Source organism: Arachis stenosperma, chromosome 3, assembly GCF_014773155.1.
Source record: "Arachis stenosperma cultivar V10309 chromosome 3, arast.V10309.gnm1.PFL2, whole genome shotgun sequence".
NCBI lineage: Eukaryota > Viridiplantae > Streptophyta > Magnoliopsida > Fabales > Fabaceae > Arachis > Arachis stenosperma.
In genome coordinates, this window is record NC_080379.1 from 62,272,230 (window position 1) to 62,289,777 (window position 17,548).

A 17,548-nucleotide genomic window follows, 5' to 3' on the forward strand; every position below is an offset into this window, starting at 1 on the left:
AAGTCGATATTGATGCGAAAAACGTATTTTATGATTATGTGAGTCTTATGGATTGAACTGAGTTGTTTTTATAAATGTGATTGTTTATTTGATTGCTTTATTGATTGAATGAGAATGTTTGGTTAGTGGTTGCCATAACGCTATGTTTATTGTGGGATTGAAATATGATGAGTAATTGATGAAGTCGGGGTTTAATGATTAAACTAGTTTTTTGAAATTGGTTTCTGGATTGTGATAAAATGATTATCGAGTGTTTGAATGTGTTTTGATAATTGCGGTTGAATTATTGTGATTGATGGGATTGGTTGCTTGAATTCTGGATTTTGTTAATTTCCTTGAGTCGAGTTGGTGTTGTTGTGATAATGGTTTATTGGAAATGATTTGGATGGTTGAGAGATGTCTAGTTTGGTTTGGTTGGGACTCTTGAAGGGTGGCAAAGTTCGAGTTTTAGAGGAGATACTGCCGAAACTTTTATAATTATACAAGTGATTTTAAATCATTTGAATTTGATTGAACGGAAATGGATTTTTGTTTGATTAACTTTGGTTTAAGGACTATATTTTAAAGAGTTTTAGAGGAAATGAAACTAATAGAAGTGAATTGGATATTCAACTTATTTCGGTTTGGCTAACTATGAAAAGAAATATGTTTTGAGTACTTGCTTGAATGGAAACGAGTTTTATTAATTGATTTAAACTAAAGAGTGATGTTTTGAGGATTTTAATGAAAAATAAAGCAATGAAAATGAGTATTTAAGAATAAAATGACTTTTGAGTCTTTTAGAAAAAGTTTCATGCTTAAGTTAGTTTTGAAAAACTTGGTTAATTTGAAAATGAGTTTCGTTTGATTAATTCTAATTAAAGGGATTATGTTTTGAAAAGATTTAGTGAATTTGAAGTATTTAGATTCGATTGGCGAAATAGAATGCTTTCTAAGACTTTGGAAAGGCCCAAAATTCAAAAATGAAATTGAAATTCTTTTCAGAACTTGGTTACTTGAAAATATGATTAGATAAAATTGTAGATCTGGTTATGATATTGAAATATGATTAAATATAATTGCGGTTTTGATTCCGATTTGATTAAAGTTAATGATTATTGATGAAACATCTGATGTAAGGATTGTGGTTTTGTCCCACTTGCTCTAGGTTGAGACTTTAAACACCCGCCTGGGTAAGATGCAAGAGTTGTGGTTTGTCCCACTTGCTCCGGATTAAGCGAGTAAGATGCAAGGGTTGCGGTTTGGTCCCACTTACTCTGCATTGTGGTGTTCCATATCCGGGTTAGGTACCGGGTGTATGTTGGGTTTGGCATTATAACTGACAAGTGAGCTCATGACCAATAGGACTGGCATGCATCATATGCATTTATGTGACATTGTCTGGGTGTGTATATTGTATTTGGTTTGCCTATATGAATATTTTTATCTAACTGCTAATTGTCATACTTGTTGTAATTTCTCTTGATTGTGTTTGAACTTTATTACTTGTGATTATGGCTGTTGGTTCGGAATTATGGTGGTTAATTGATTATATGTTGGGCCAGAGGCTATGGTTTGCTTATATGTTGGGCCGGAGGCCGTAATTAGTTGAATTATTGGTAAGTCTGGTTAGAGTAGTTTGTTGGTATGTGGTAAAATCTTTTGGATATTATGTTTGATTGAGTCTTTTTAAAAATTAAAATGTGAATTCAAATTTTGAATGATTAGCTGCTGCTTTTCAAAAAAAATTATAGGAAGAGCGATAATCATTTACATTTGAAATCCCTTCATTTCTTTATAGTATCATCTTATAATAATTCTAAACTTCCTGGTGAGACCATGTGGTTAGGTTCTCACCCCCTACAGCCTTATCTTTTTCAGGAAACGGATGAGAAAGCATATGAAGAGTTTTCTGTAACACCCTACCATTTATTACCTTATGCTTAAGTCATAATTCAATTATGGTTTGGTGCTACGACACAAGGTTAAGATATAAATACGTATATATAGAAATGAGTATTATACTAGAAGTCTGAGAAAGGATTTAAAACTCGAGGAAATTCGTTGATCGCTCACACACGATAATGTATATATATATAAGCGCGTTGGGAGAAAGGTAGATAATTAAAAGCTCGAAGGAAGAATAAGAGTAAATAGACATATATAAGTATATATAAGTATCAACTAATCTCAACCCACGAAGATTACGCCGACTAGAGTTACAACATTAAAAATAGTTGGATAGACATAACCTATCTCTCCAAAATACATCATAAGCCTCTAAAGGAAAGTCTTCAAAACAAGTGCATAATATAAATGTTTCCAAAAGAAGGAGAGAGTCTAAGATTAGAGCAGAATAAAAGGTCTTCTTCACTGTCCTTCCAGATAAATCTCTTGCTCACTGAGAAGCGCCGGGACCTGCATTTGAAAAGTAATAATTTTCGAAATAGATGAGAACATTATCCCTTACGGGGTTTTCAGCAGGGCAATAATTCCAAATAGAGAGTATGTAAAACCACATGAACCCGTTAGGTAATCCCAATCTCCAATCACACAAAGTTCAAGCCTAGGGTTCTTTCTAATCCGATCAAGGTAGATAAACTAAATCTCAACTATATTAGTGATCTTTAAATTTCAATTTTTCCTTATACAAATCATCATCTCTCTCAATATCATAGATTCCTAACTCATTTAATAATTCAATATTGAAATTTAGTTTCAATATTATCAATTCATTCTCAGTTTTTCTTTTCTTTTTTTTTTCCAGAATGCTTAATCATCACCTTTTATTAAGAACAACACTCAGCATTACCACCGTCAGTATAAAGGATCTCTTAGCTCTGCAAACACATATAAGACAATACAAAGAATACACAAATAGAGAGAACAGATAAAACAATTAGCATATAGGTATAATTATTCAAATAGGCAAGTCCAATACAAGATACACACCCAAACAAAACACACAAATGCCAATAATGTATGCCTGTCTTTTGGCCAATGAACTCATCTGTCGATTATACAGCGAAACCTGACATGTCCGGTAGCTAACCCTGGACAATCCCTCGGTGTGCGCATCCCCAAGTTCAAAGTCATATTCATTGATCAATGTCAATGGGAAAACATCCGGGAATATACAAGTGCCCGGCCACATCTTACGACGGAGGGTCAACAAAGTCTCAATTTTGACCGGGAGCAAGCGAGATAAAACCATCATCCTTGCATATTACCCCGAAAGCTCAAATACATACTGGGAGCAAGCGGGACAAAACTACAATCCTTGCATCTACCCTAAAAGCTCAAATACCGACTGGGAGCAAGGGGACAAAACCATAATCCTTATATCTACCCCAGAAGCTCAATTATCAATCAAATTCATTCTCATTATCCTCTCAAATCAACTCGATCTCATCATTCAATCATATAATCTCATTCTCATTATACTCTCGAATCAACTCAATCTCATAATTCAATCATATCATGCCATTCTTACTATCTAATCATATTAACTCATTCTCATCATCCAATCATATCAAATCATTCCTGCAATCAGTTCAGCTCACCTCAACTCAATATTTTTCTTTCCAACACTTTCTACCTTCTAATTCACCGGTTCATACCCGTTATATACGATTTACGAAAGTTTGGAAAGTTAAGGAAATGGTTTAAAGGCATAAGATTCATTCCAAATCCTAGGGGAAAGTAACCTAGGTTTTCACATAACCTTACATAATGCCTACTCAAAACTACCACCCGTACCTTAATGTCACAATTCCAAGATTTCAAGCCTTTCTTTCTAAAATTTTACCAAGCCAAGCTTCCAATTACTCGATTTAAGACCATATTATATAATTTGGCACAATATTAAAAACTTGAATTTTCATAAATTGATGAACTAAGAGGAAAAAAGGGTTCTTTACCTTTACCCACTGAAATTAGTGATGAACACCACCAAGAACACAAGTTAGAGAGTCCCTATAATATCAAAAACACCAAAAGTCCTCAATACCGAAACAAAAAATATGATTTTAGCTTTGAATGAGAATATGGGATTGGGATTTCAAGTTACTTACCAAACTATTTTAATAGAATTGAAGAGGGAGAGACAAGCTTCGCATGGCTGCAAATGGTGCAGCAATCAGAGCTTCGTAGCAAAATTTATGGAGGTTTAAAGGTGGAGCTAGGATTAGGTTTTCTCCTCTCTTTTCCCTTCTCTAAATTTCAGTTGCCCCCTTCCAAAATGAACGAGGAATGTGCTGAATTGTGTGTTAAGTGTGGGTAATACTTGGGCTTGGGCCCGGTGTGGCCCAATTTTATTTTCTTAGTCTGCTGGCCCAACTTTAGGCCAAAACCCTTAAGATAAGCATTTTAATTTGCACCCTAAATATTTTTATTTCTCCAAATTATAAATATTAATTCTCTAATCCTTTTATGCTCTCATTTAATTTATTTGTTAGCTGTTAATTATTTATTTAGTATTATGCGAGATTTTACATTTTCTGTGCTTTTTGGTTGTGATTTATGGTTGTGTTATCTTAGATTTTTGTTCCCTCGCCCTGGTTGTCGATGTTTATATTTTTGTATAGAGGAATAGGAGTTGTGGTTTTATGACAGGGTTTTGTATATATCTACATATATTGAATGTGAATGTAATAGCATTGTGTATATATATATAATTGTATGTATGAATGTGTGGAGTAAAAGAAAAAGTACTTTTGGTTTTTCAAAGAAAACAACCATACGATTTTGAGTTAAATGCTCCTATTTTATTATTCAGTATATAGAAGTCGTTGTAATATCCTCACTATTAGAGTGGCGCAGCCGGAAGCGTAACATTCTGATAGTAAAGATATTATAGTCATATACCTCAACATTATGATTTTGGGTATTTTTCAAAACTGTGGGAGAAACCAAAATCGGAAGGTCCGAGTTCTGTACTTTAAATTTTTGAAGAGAAATTATCCAAATCAGTTGCTGAGTATTTTAAAAGCGGACACTTTAGTCCCCAAGAAAAATTAATACACAAAAATATCCCCAAAGCTTTTCTCTGACAGACAAATCAATCCTTGGCTTGCTTTCCCCATTTGTACTTGACCGAAAATGATGAAGTGTCATGCTTAGACGCCACATGACCTGTTACATGTTAGGGTGACGCAGATGGACAAAAAAGTCCCCATCCTTGTCAGCAGAACAATGCCATTTCTTGCTGCCTTCCTCGTATTTGTTCTTTGGAAATAAAAAACCCTACATTTTTCACGTTCAAAATTTGGGTGTGTTCCAATGGCAAGTAGTGGAGGAAGCTTAGCCGCTTCTAGCCGCTACAAGATGTAATGACCCAACTTCTAGCACGTCATGATCGTACCAAAAGTAAGGCATTACTAACCTAATTTCTTTATTATCTATTTAATATTGAGCCTTTACATGTTAATCTATCTACAGTTTTTTCAAAAAGTTAAAAGTTTTGCATCAAGAATGAATAACACATATTCACATACTTAATATTAATAATACATTATAGTATTACATACAAAACCAATTACAAAACATACCCCTCTGAATAAAACTCCAACTAATAAGGCAAGGGAAAAATAAATCCTAACAACAACTCAACTCGCAAACATATTCTTCTATGCTTCTACAGCTTTGCAATAAGCCTTCACACTTGTAACTGAAAGGATTGGAAATAGGGGGTAAGAACTAGGGAGTCCTTAGTAGGGTCGGGGTTGCAGTTAAGTTCATTTTATTCTTTATTACACAGCAAACAAGAAATAGAACTGATACAACTTCAACAAACAAAGAATAGAAAAGTAATTAACCAAAACTACACATACATTCACAGAAATACACAACACAGAAATATGCGCAACCAAATATGATGCATGTCTATTCTATGCAGGCCATGAGCTTATGTGTCGGTTTACACCATACAACCCGACATTATCTAAGAACCGGTTTTAGATATGGTTTTCAATTGCATGCTGTACGTGCATATTGGTCGATATGGTTAAGAACACCATCAGTACGTGACCACCAGCAATCGTCGCAAAGCTAGATGCCATAATATATGCACAATGGGAATCATAAATCAACAGTACGTGGGCGTCCCTAAGTTTAACAATCAATTAGTACATGGGTTTTTCCGAGTTCAACAATCAATTAGTACCGTGGGTTTTCCGAATTCAACAATCAATCAGTACGTGAACTGGACAAGCGGGACAAAACCCTCGCCCTATCTAGGCAAACCTTCAATCACTTAATTCTCATTTACCAATCCCTATATCTTTCTCAAATTCGAGTTCTCAGTTAATCTTAGCCATTCTCATTCTCTGTCATTTGTTCTTTCATATTGTTTTTGTAAAACATTATTTGAGCCTCCTTTCTCTACTTTCTATGGCAATTATTTTTTCAAATTATTTATATTTTCTTTAAATATTCTATTAGAGCGAAAATTCTTTTCGTTATTTAAAACTCTTCCTTATCTTTCACTTCTTTCAATGTCTTACATACCTTTTCCTATATATTTTGTGAAGAGGATCTAAAGGTTCTAAGATTTACTTTGTCTTTCTAAAGCTTTTAGAAAAGATTACCGCTTTACTTTTTTATTAAAAATTATTCAAACTAAATAATATCTTTAATAAAAGGATTATAATTATATTATTATGAGTAGACTAATATTAATAATAAATGGGTAATATCATTATTATTTTAATAATAAAAACCTGTTTATTAAAAGTCTTATCGTTAAACTTTTAGGAATTATATTTTAATTTTGAACTTTTAGAAAGATTTATATCTTGAACCATGGTACTTTACGAACTTACTAAAATAATTTATATACATTATAATTATCAAAAAATATCCATATACTTTTATAAAATATCTATTTTACTCATTTTTACTTATTACCCAAAATACGTATAAACTTATAAAATTACTATCTTTAACTAAAATCTTTTATCAAAATACAATCTTACCTTCAAAAATAAATTTTGTGTTGGTGTTCACTCTTCCATACCAAAACCGAACCTCTCCTTAAGTTTTCTATTTGATTTTTAATCAATTTTCGAGCTTTTCGGTTATCGTTTTTTTTACAGAGTTTACCTTAACCTTTCAACCACTAAATCTTATCAAATTATAACTTGAAATCATTCCCAAACACATCCAAAACAGTTCGGTTCATGATTGTCTCCTCAAGGCCGAACCATAAAGTTCACAAAATCACCAACATTTCAACAAAAATCAAGCATAAATTCATTCAATTTCAAGCAATAATCATCAAACTAACAATCACACATTAAGAATACATTTAATTATTATAAAATTATCAAACTCACCTTCTCCTCACTTTGGCTGAACCATGCAAGCTTAGAAAAAACTTCACTGTTGATTTCTCCCGAACAAAAGTGGCATCAACATGAAGAGGAGCAAGATACAAACAATTTAATCGAATGAGATTTTTAATTGGAGTTACAGAACTAAAAAAATCAAAGTTGAAAGTTCATGGAGGAAGTCACAGTTTCTCTCTTCTTTCTCTCAGCTCTTTCTCTCGTTTTTCATCAAAAATGGATCATGCATAGCTGAATGATGATGATTAATGGGATAATGATGATTAGGTGTCTTAAGGGGGGTTCTGTGTTGCGATACAAAGCTGATGAGTCAGTGATTCAAGTTATAAATATCTTACACGAAAAACTATAAAACTTGGATATATTAAAACACAAGTAATAATATATATATAGGGATGAATAGGTAGGAGTTACTAATATAAATGGCATTAGTAACATAATGATTATAAGAATAAAAGATATATGATGAAGTATTAGCAAAGCTAAGTTCATTGAAGAGTATCGATATTTACTCATACCGGCTGATTTTGAACTCGATAATAATATTATTGAATAAATCCTTATTTTAATTAAAGTGGGTAAAAATAAAATATCAATATGATGATAATAATAATAATAATAATAATAATAATAATAATAATAATAATAATAATAATAATAATAATAATAATAATAATAATAATTTTAACTTTTTTAAAAATATTTCATTATAATAAAAATTGTATAAAAATCCTAATTAATTTAAACTCTAGTTAGCATAAAATCAATCACGTAAAATATCTTATTATAGAAAAATTATATAATAATATTAATTAATTCAAACTCAAATAATAATAATAATAATTATAAAAATTAATTTAATTTTATCTATTAAAATAGTTTCTAATAAATAGTTCAAACTAATATAATAAATTATAATTATTTTAAACTTTAATAATTTTAAAATTAATGTAATTACTTTTAATGAAATAGTCCATTATAAATTTAGGTTAATAAAATAAATCGTAAATAATTTATAATAAAAATTTCAAAAATACGAATTGTTACACAAGAGAGATTCATCTATGAGAGTGATGATAATCTAATTATCAAAACAAGACTATCCTTGCCTCTCAGAGGATTATCTTCATTCAAGTCGGTCACTAACTTTGCATTACCATATCATCTTCATTTAAGTCAGCCACCAAAACTGCAGGAATAATCTGCCGAAGAAATGTAACGATCCAACTTCTAACACGTCATGACCAATGCTAGTTTGCCAAGTATTACTTCACGGTTAACTTACAGCCCATTCCAACTTACATACATAGATATGGGTAAAGTATTAAATTGGTCCCATATGTTTGGGCGTAATCCTATTTTGGTCCTTAAAGTTTAAAGTGTCCTATTGAATCTAAAAAGTTTCGTTTAGTTTCAATGTAGTCTCATCGTGAGGTTAAAGTTAAATAATTAACGGAATGTCCTACATGACAGCAATACAAGAACGAGGTTGATAATCTGAAGAACAAATACAAGCTCCAAAGGCATAAAATCAATCGTGGATTTATCAATACATTTATTTATCATTTTTCTTACAATTTAAATGAAATATTTTCTATAGAACTAAGGAGAATGATAAATAAATGTATTGATGTATCCATGGTTAATTTTGTGCCTTTGGAGCTTATACTTGTTTTCCATATTATCCACTTTGTTCTTATACTACTGTCATGTAGGACATTCCGTTAATTATTTAACTTTGACCTCCCGGTGGGACTACATTGAAGCCAAATAAAATTTTTTGGATTCAAATAGGACACTTTAAACCTTAAGGACCAAAACAAGATTACGCTCAAACGTAGAAGACCAATTTAGTACTTTACCCTATAGATATTTACAAAAGCAACTAGCCCTCTAAAAATCTATACAGATCGAGGGCAACTACTACTACTACTGAGGAAACACTGTGCTGAAACAAGGAGAATATCACTCGGACACAACCGTGATATTGTTACTACTCTTGTAACAACCCAAGTTTTTTAAAATTAAATAATGAATTATTTATAATTTATAATATTTATTGAGAATTTTATTTTAAGAAAATTATCTTACTAAAAATAATTAAATAAAATTTTATGATATTTCGAGTTTAAAATTAATTAGGATTATATGTAATTTTCCTAAGAATTGGGTATTTTGTTATTTAAAATTTAAAGTTTTAGTAATTAAAAAATAATGAGATTTTAATAATTAATTTGAATAATTGAGATTTTTAGTGTAATTTTATGAACTAAAAGAAAATTAATTAGATTATGTCGAATTTTAAATTAGAGTACTTATCTTAAAACAATTTTTAAGTTGATAAATACGTAAAGTAATTTTAATGGATTATATTTGGTCTTAAACTACTATTATACCTTTAAATTTGATCAAAATACCTATTCTACCTTTATCCCTTTATAAAATTCCTAACTCTAATCCTAAAATTCCTAATTTTAAACCTTAATTTCACAAAAACATACACTAACACTAGCTCTTTCACCCAACCGCCACCCTACCCCCTTTCAACCTAACAGAACACTGATGCACCACTATTTCGTGGTACATTTTGTGCGTAATTAAGTGAATTTTATCCACTACTTTCACACTTATTCATAAAATTCGCATGTTTTACATTTTCCTTCCTGATTTTGTGCTATGATTGAAAACATGTTTCTTTGGTCTTAATTTAGCTAATTTAATCCTTTTTCATTACCATTCGATGCATTGATATGTGTGTTAAGTGTTTTCAAAGATTACAGAGCAGGAATGGCGTAGAGGATGGAAAGGAAGCATGCAAAAGTGGAAGGAATACAAGAAGCTGAAGAAACTGCAAAGCTGTCAACCCTGACCTCTTCGCACTCAAATGGTCATAACTTAAGCTACAGAGATTTAAATGAGGCGGTTCTAGTTGTGTTGGAAAGCTAACGTCCGGGGCTTCGAAATGATATATAATTTTTCATAGTGGCCGTACAGCTAGGTGACGCACACGCGTGAATCACGCGCACGCGTGCATCACGTGCACGCATGCATCACGTGCACGCGTTACATCTGCGAAACTTCAGCGTATCAGAATTTGCCCCCAGTAATTTCTGGGCTGTTTCTGGCCCAGTTTTAAGCCCGAAAAATACAGATTAGAGGCTGCAGAGTGGAGAAATCAAGGGACGCTTCTCATTATTCTAAATTTTAGGTTTTAGATGTAGTTTCTAGAGAGAGGGGCTCTCTCATCTCTCTAGGTTTTAGGATTCATAGTTCTACGTTTTGGATTGGATAATTGAAGAGAGTTACTACCTCTGTAGAGTCTTTATCATTATAGTTTGTTTCCTATTTCCTTATTCTTTTATTTTTCATTTATCTTATTCACGAGTTACATATGAATATTTTTGATTTTGGAATTAATTAATGCAAAGATACTTTTCCATTTAATTTCATTATTTCTTGATTATTTTTAATTGAGTTTTATTATCATGTCTTCTTCCTACTCCCTTTACATGTATGCGAACATGGCATCCATGTCAATGGAGTAGGCTCTCAACTTGACTTTGGAGTTAGATTAATATTTGGAGACCCTTGAGTTGGAAGACTCAAGAGTTAAATTGTAATTGGGTTTATTGTTGGCTAGCTCTCTAGTTGCTACGCTAATCCTCCCCAAAGGAGAGGATTAGAACTTGTGAATAGAAGTTGGCTCTCAACTTGACTTTCCTTTATTCGGTAAAGGTCAACTAAGTGGAAACAACAACCCATTATTATTAATCTTGGAAAATCCAACAAGGATAGAACTTCTGATTAATCTTCTCCAAGCTAAGGCCTTTATTTTAATTACATAAAACCTCTTGTAAATTTTCCTTGCTTTAATTTATAATCATTTATTTTTTCATTCTTCAACCCCAAAAATATAATTTTCCATAACCAATTATAAGTACACCTCCCTGCAATTCCTTGAGAGACGATCCGAGGTTTAAATACTTTGGTTATTACTTTTTAGGGGTTTTGTTACTTGTGACAACCAATCTTTTGTATGAAAGGATTCTTGTTGGTTTAGAAGCTATACTTTCAACGAGAACTTATTTGTGAAATTCTAAACCATCAAAAATCCGTTCGTCAAACACACACACACACACACACACACACACACAAACATGCGTGCAAAGGAGGAGAGAGGGAGAAGAAGAAGAGAGGAAATGTGATGGAGGAGAGGAGAAGGTCATGCTCTGTCATTGTTGAAGCCTCCATGGCCACCGCTGCCATCGAGCTGCCATAAAAGGAAGTTGTTGCCACCATTGAGATGCTCCGCCATCGTCGCCAGGGTCCGCCGTGGAGGGGAGCACGAATGGGAGAGAACAGGGAGTTCTCTGTCGTCGGGAACAGCATTGTTGATGCTGGAGAGGGCTGCTGGGATTGCTATTCTGGTTCCGTATAACTTGCCCTATTTTTATTTATTTCTGTTCGTTGCTCAACCTTCACCTAAGCCCTCTACCATGTAAACCTTAGGAAATTAATAAATAATTATTTAAGTAGCAAGCGAAGTTGAGACCAAATTCTTATTGCGAGAGGATTTTCACCTTAGAGATAATTTGAGTGGGCGATAGACTTAGTATTGAAAACCAGATTAGTTTCGATTGTATTACGTAAGGTAACACCATTATAATCGGCATAACTTGGGAGCTAGTTGAAGGGAGTAATAGGAAAAAAATTCGTTCGACCAAGTATTTCCCTGTGGGGAGTGCCGGTTATATCAGGTGAACAAGAAAGACAACAACAAGAAGCTTTATGCGAGGAAGAGAGTGTGCCAACGAATCTTCCCGACTCAATCTTGCCTTTCTTTTGTAATATGCTTTGGAATTCTATCCCAGAGTTCTTCTTAAATGATTTGACCATCTTTTCAATTTTATTCTTTACGTGCATGAATCTTGTCTCTTCTGGGATAAGCCTGAGCTTATCTTAGTATAATCACATAATCTTTGAATCTTGAAAACCTGTTGTAAGTGGGGTTGTGCTTCTTCGAACCTTGCAATCCTTTTGACAACAGCCAATACTTACCTGATTCGATACACTTTGTTTTCTCTCTATCAATGTTTTAATTTGAATTCCTTTATTAATATGCACCTTAATTCTTTTCCTTGTGCCTTTCGTTATTTTCTAAGACTTAGTTTGATCACCATACATGACATCCTTCTACTTTCTAGCAAACACCATTTGTATTGTTTGGTCGCCTTTGAGCCTAATAACCTTCTGGAAATCAACTCGAGCTTAGTGAACATCTCGTATAATTCCAGGATATAACTATCAAGAGTTTAGATCCTTAGGGCAAGACTTCTGAATGCAGGAGATGAAATGTGTAAGTATGCAACATTAAGGGGAGTTTTGGAGCCTTAATTCTTACCAACCGTATTGCGTGTGATTAAGTTGACACGCCAGGATGCACCGATTGTATGGATGCCTAAATGCGAATAAAGTCTTTGGACCTTAAGAGAAAGATTAACCTCAGTGCCAGTATTCGTAATACCCGAACCTAATGAACTAATTGAGGACTACTGCGATGTATTATTGAAGGGCTTAGGATATGCGGGGATACAACATCATGATGTGGTGATAGACGTCCTAAGCAGAAAGTCTCTAAGTGCTACTTGGATGCTGATTCAGGAGGAAGAATTGTTAAGTGAATTGAGTCTTAATTTGGATGTTGAGAAAGTGGCTGGAGAAGTTGGACTGAATCAATTGCAACTACAAACAATGGAAAGACTGAAATTCAGGAAAGCGCAGGATTCTCGCTCATGTGAGGAAATGCCGTTTGAGCAAGATTCTCGTTTAGGTGAGAAAGTGCTGCTCATGAAAGAATCTCATTTGGGTTAGAAAATCTCTTTTAAGCGAGTTTTCAGATAGCTTCTCTTTCAAATTGCTTTTAGAATACGCTTTTTCACTCCATTTTTTTCGATCCTTTGAGGCCATTGATATATGTTAACCCTGAAACACTTAAAGAAATTTCATATTAATATTAAATAGCATAAAAATATATTAAGAAATTAATAATTATGAACAAATTTTTTTTTCATACACAACTTGGTCAGAAGTAAGATTCGAAAAATTCAATTAATTAAATTAAAATTATGTAAGTTAATTGATAGATTTTATATTTTTTAATATAATTTAAAATGATAAAATAAAATTTATCACTCAATTTATTTTCTGAGATTGTTTTCATGTGAGTTTCATCTTTTTTAAATTCAGAAGATACCTAATTTACTTATAATACTTAAGGAGTTTTCTTTAACATATTTTGAGCAAATATTAAATAGTACATAATTCTATTAATTATCAAAATTCAATTTGAAATATCTTCTAATATCTACCATCTAGATACTACGTATCATTCGTTCTTTTAAATGTAAGACAAAATTTGCATAATCTTTTATGTGACTTTAGGTATTTAAATCCATTTAGATCATTTTATGTTAATTTTTCTTGCTTTTGTCAAAGTGTATTATGTGCTAGTTTAGATTGACTTTTTTTAGTGAAAAAAGTACTTTTTTTTAAATAAAGTTCTTTTATTTAGTTTAAAATCTATTTGGATACGTATTTTAAAAAAAAATATTTTTATTAAAAAAATAAATTATTTACTTTTTTTAAAAGCTAGTAATACCTTACTTAAAAAAAAAAACAAAAATAAAAGATATTTTTAATACTTAAAAATTTTTTAAAAAATTTATCCAAATATAAAATAATTTTTATCCGTTAAAAAAAAATAAAACAAATAAATATTTTTTAAGTCAATTCAAACTGAACCTATAATCGTTAACATTTTGTATAGTTTATCACGAACTAATTTTTTTGAAAATGAAACATCATCATGTAACATGACCACGTCTTTTGCATTTATAGCAAATGTTCCTTCTAGCTAAAATAGGTAGGCTACATGAGAATTTTACTTTTATGTTTTTTGGTTGCGAAATTTTCAAATTTTTCTTTTTCAGTTTTACAATACATCAATTGGCTTTTCTTTTGATATTCAGAACTAGATTTTTTAAAAGCGAACCTTTGATTAACAAGCAATTTGTCAAGATTTTCATAATCTTGAATAAATCTAGCTAAATCTTGATAAAACAATGCGTCAACGATCAATTTTTTCAAAGATAACATAGTCTTGGCTCCAACATTAGAAATTGTTATAGAAAAAATCTAGTTAAGCCCTGATTCATTATGTGTTGAAGAGGGAAACAAGGAAGTTGAATTGGATGCATTTTCTCCTCAAAATTTAAATGGGATTAACTGTTCTAGTCTTCCATTGCGTGAATCTAATCCTCAAAGTTGGTGTTCCAGTCATGTTGCTTACTATTGATCAGTCCAATTAATTATATAACGATATGAGGTTGCAAGTAAGGAGATTGTGCAATCATATCATAGAATGACTAAGCTTGATTGGCAATAAAATTGATGGGTTCCAAATATGAATCATATTTCCAATAATGAACATTGCCTTGAAATTTTAGAGGAGATAGTCTTCAATAATTGTTTCCTTTGCAACGACTATAAATAAATCGCATGGTCAAACTTTGTTAAGAGTTGGAATATACTTGCCCAGACCAGTATTCATTTATGGATAATTTTATGTTGTTTTGTCAAGATTGAAGAGAAATAAAGGTCTGTGTCTTCTATTGAAGGACGACTGTGATAACTCAAATTATTTCTAATAATTTATTTCATAAAGTAGTCATCATGATTATAATTTCATGTAATAATTGTAGATTTGTTAAATAAAATTAAAGTTGATGGATTAAAATAGTTAATTAAGGATCGAGGAACATAAAGAATATTTGGAGATAGAAATGAATATTTTGGAGAGAAAAAAGTCACTAAAACATCACTCCAAATAATTTGAGCGAAAATTCACTTATTCACGTTTAATGATGTATATATATTAAGAAGATTTTATTATATTAATATATTATTACTATTTAATTAGCATTTTATGAATGTGAAATGAGATTTAATTAATTTTATCACCTTAAATTTACTATTATTTTGAATGTTATAACTTTTTTTTCAACATTAAATAAACAAATCAAATATAAACAAATTTTAATTGGATTGAAAAAATAAAATAACACTAATTCAATTCTATTTACAAAATTATATGAGATATATTTTTAAAATATATGAAAATAGTTATGTTTAAAGAGTTATATCTCTGTGACTTGTTAAAGAGTTTTAACTTATTAAAAGATTGTGACACATGGAAGAGTTATACCTAATAAATTCCAAGGTGGGTTACCAGAAACGAAATGAGGATTAGGTCTGTCAACCATTTTAAATCTGTTTCTTCGTGTATTATTGGGACGATGATTTCGGAATACCTCTAAAGAACTCGATGTCAAAATCATCAAGTATTTTAGTAAAATATGGTTAGAAGTGAATGATATTTTACCTCAAGTGCGATGATATTTTGTCCCTAAAGTTTACTAAAAGTTTTAAAATTACCCCTATGTTTCAATTTGTTTAAATTTTATCCCAAAAGTTTTCGACTTACATCAATTCTACCCTTTAAATTGATGCCATTTAAATCAGTCACAAATATTAATGATGTGGCAAAATAGAGTGTCTAATGTGGCAAAGAAAGTGAAGTCCCCAAAATACCCATGTGTGAGTAACCCAAGTATACCAATTAGCTTCCTTTTTCAAACGTAACCCATTTGTCTTCCCTTTGGCACAAAGGAACATAGTCAGAGAAGCAGAGTCGCACGAAGAAACTTGGTGGGTGGTTAGACGTCTGATAAACCACTATTTTATGGTTTATCTTGTGTTTAGTTGAGTGGTTTTATCAAGTCTTTACCAACTTATTCATATGAACTGCATGATTTTACAATCCCTTCCTAAGTTTGTTCTATGGTTGAAAACTTACTTCCTAGAGATCTTTAATTTGTGTAATTCAATTCCCCTTTATACCATTCAATGCCGTGATCCGTGTGTTAAGTGTTTCAGGCTTCACAGGGCAGGAATGACTTAAAGAATGGAGAGGAAGCTTGCAAAATGGAAGGAACACAAGAAACTAAGGAGATAACCAGCGAGCATCGACGCGCGCGCGTGGCTCACGCGATAGCGTGGAATGGAGAAAATCGCAGCGACGCGTGCGCGTGCCTGACGCGTACGCACGGATTGAAGTCTGCACGAATGACGCGCACGCGTGGACGACGCGTACGCGTGACAAGGAAAATCGCTGAATGACGTGCACGCGTGACTTGCGCGATCTGCAGAAATAACAGAAAACACTGGGGGCAATTTCGGGCCGAGCTTTGACCCAGTTTTTGGCCCAGAAACACAGAATAAAGTTAGGGAACGTGCAGAGACTCAACACACATCAACACACATTCTCATTAGGATAATTTTAGGATTTTAGATCTGAATCTAGAGAGGAACTACTCTCCCTCTAGGTTCTCTTTACATTCATAGTTTATTAGTTCTATGCTTTTTTTGCTTCGAATATTAAAGAGTCATCACCTCCGTTGAAGATACTATTCTAGTTTGTTTCCTTACTTGCTATTTTATTTATTCCATATTCTTAATTCTTGTTTAAAGTGGTAATTGGATTATTTTCATGGATTATTGATATAGAGGATTCCTTTTATTTTTAATTAATTTTTCAGTCTCTATTCTATTTAATTTATTATGTCTTCTTCTTATATTTTTCTGAGTATTATATTCATGTCAATGGAGTAGATCCCCTACTTGACATGGGGGTTGATTAAAAGGAGACATTTGAGTTGGAAGACTTAAGTGAAGATTAAACTGGAAGTTGTTGGCTAGTTCTGTATTTACTAACGCTAGACCTTTCCAAGGGAGAGGACTAGGATTTGTGAATAAGAGTTAGCTCGATCACTTGACTTTCTTTTATTTAGTAAAGGTTGACTAAGTGAAAACAACAACCTTTTTGATACTACACCTAAGAGATCCCAATAGGGATAGAACTTCCAATTGATCATTCCCTCAATCAATGCCTTTTATTTAGAATATTAATAATCATTCTTAGTTTTTATTTTACAACTATTTAATTGCTCATTATTCAACTCAACTCTCTTGAAAACCCCTGATTAATAAATTAGCATTCTCTCTGCAACTCGTTGGGAGACGACTTAGGACTCATACTCCCAGTATTTTATTTCTAAAATTTGGGGACAACACTTTTAAATTGATACATGGAATCTTCATTGGTT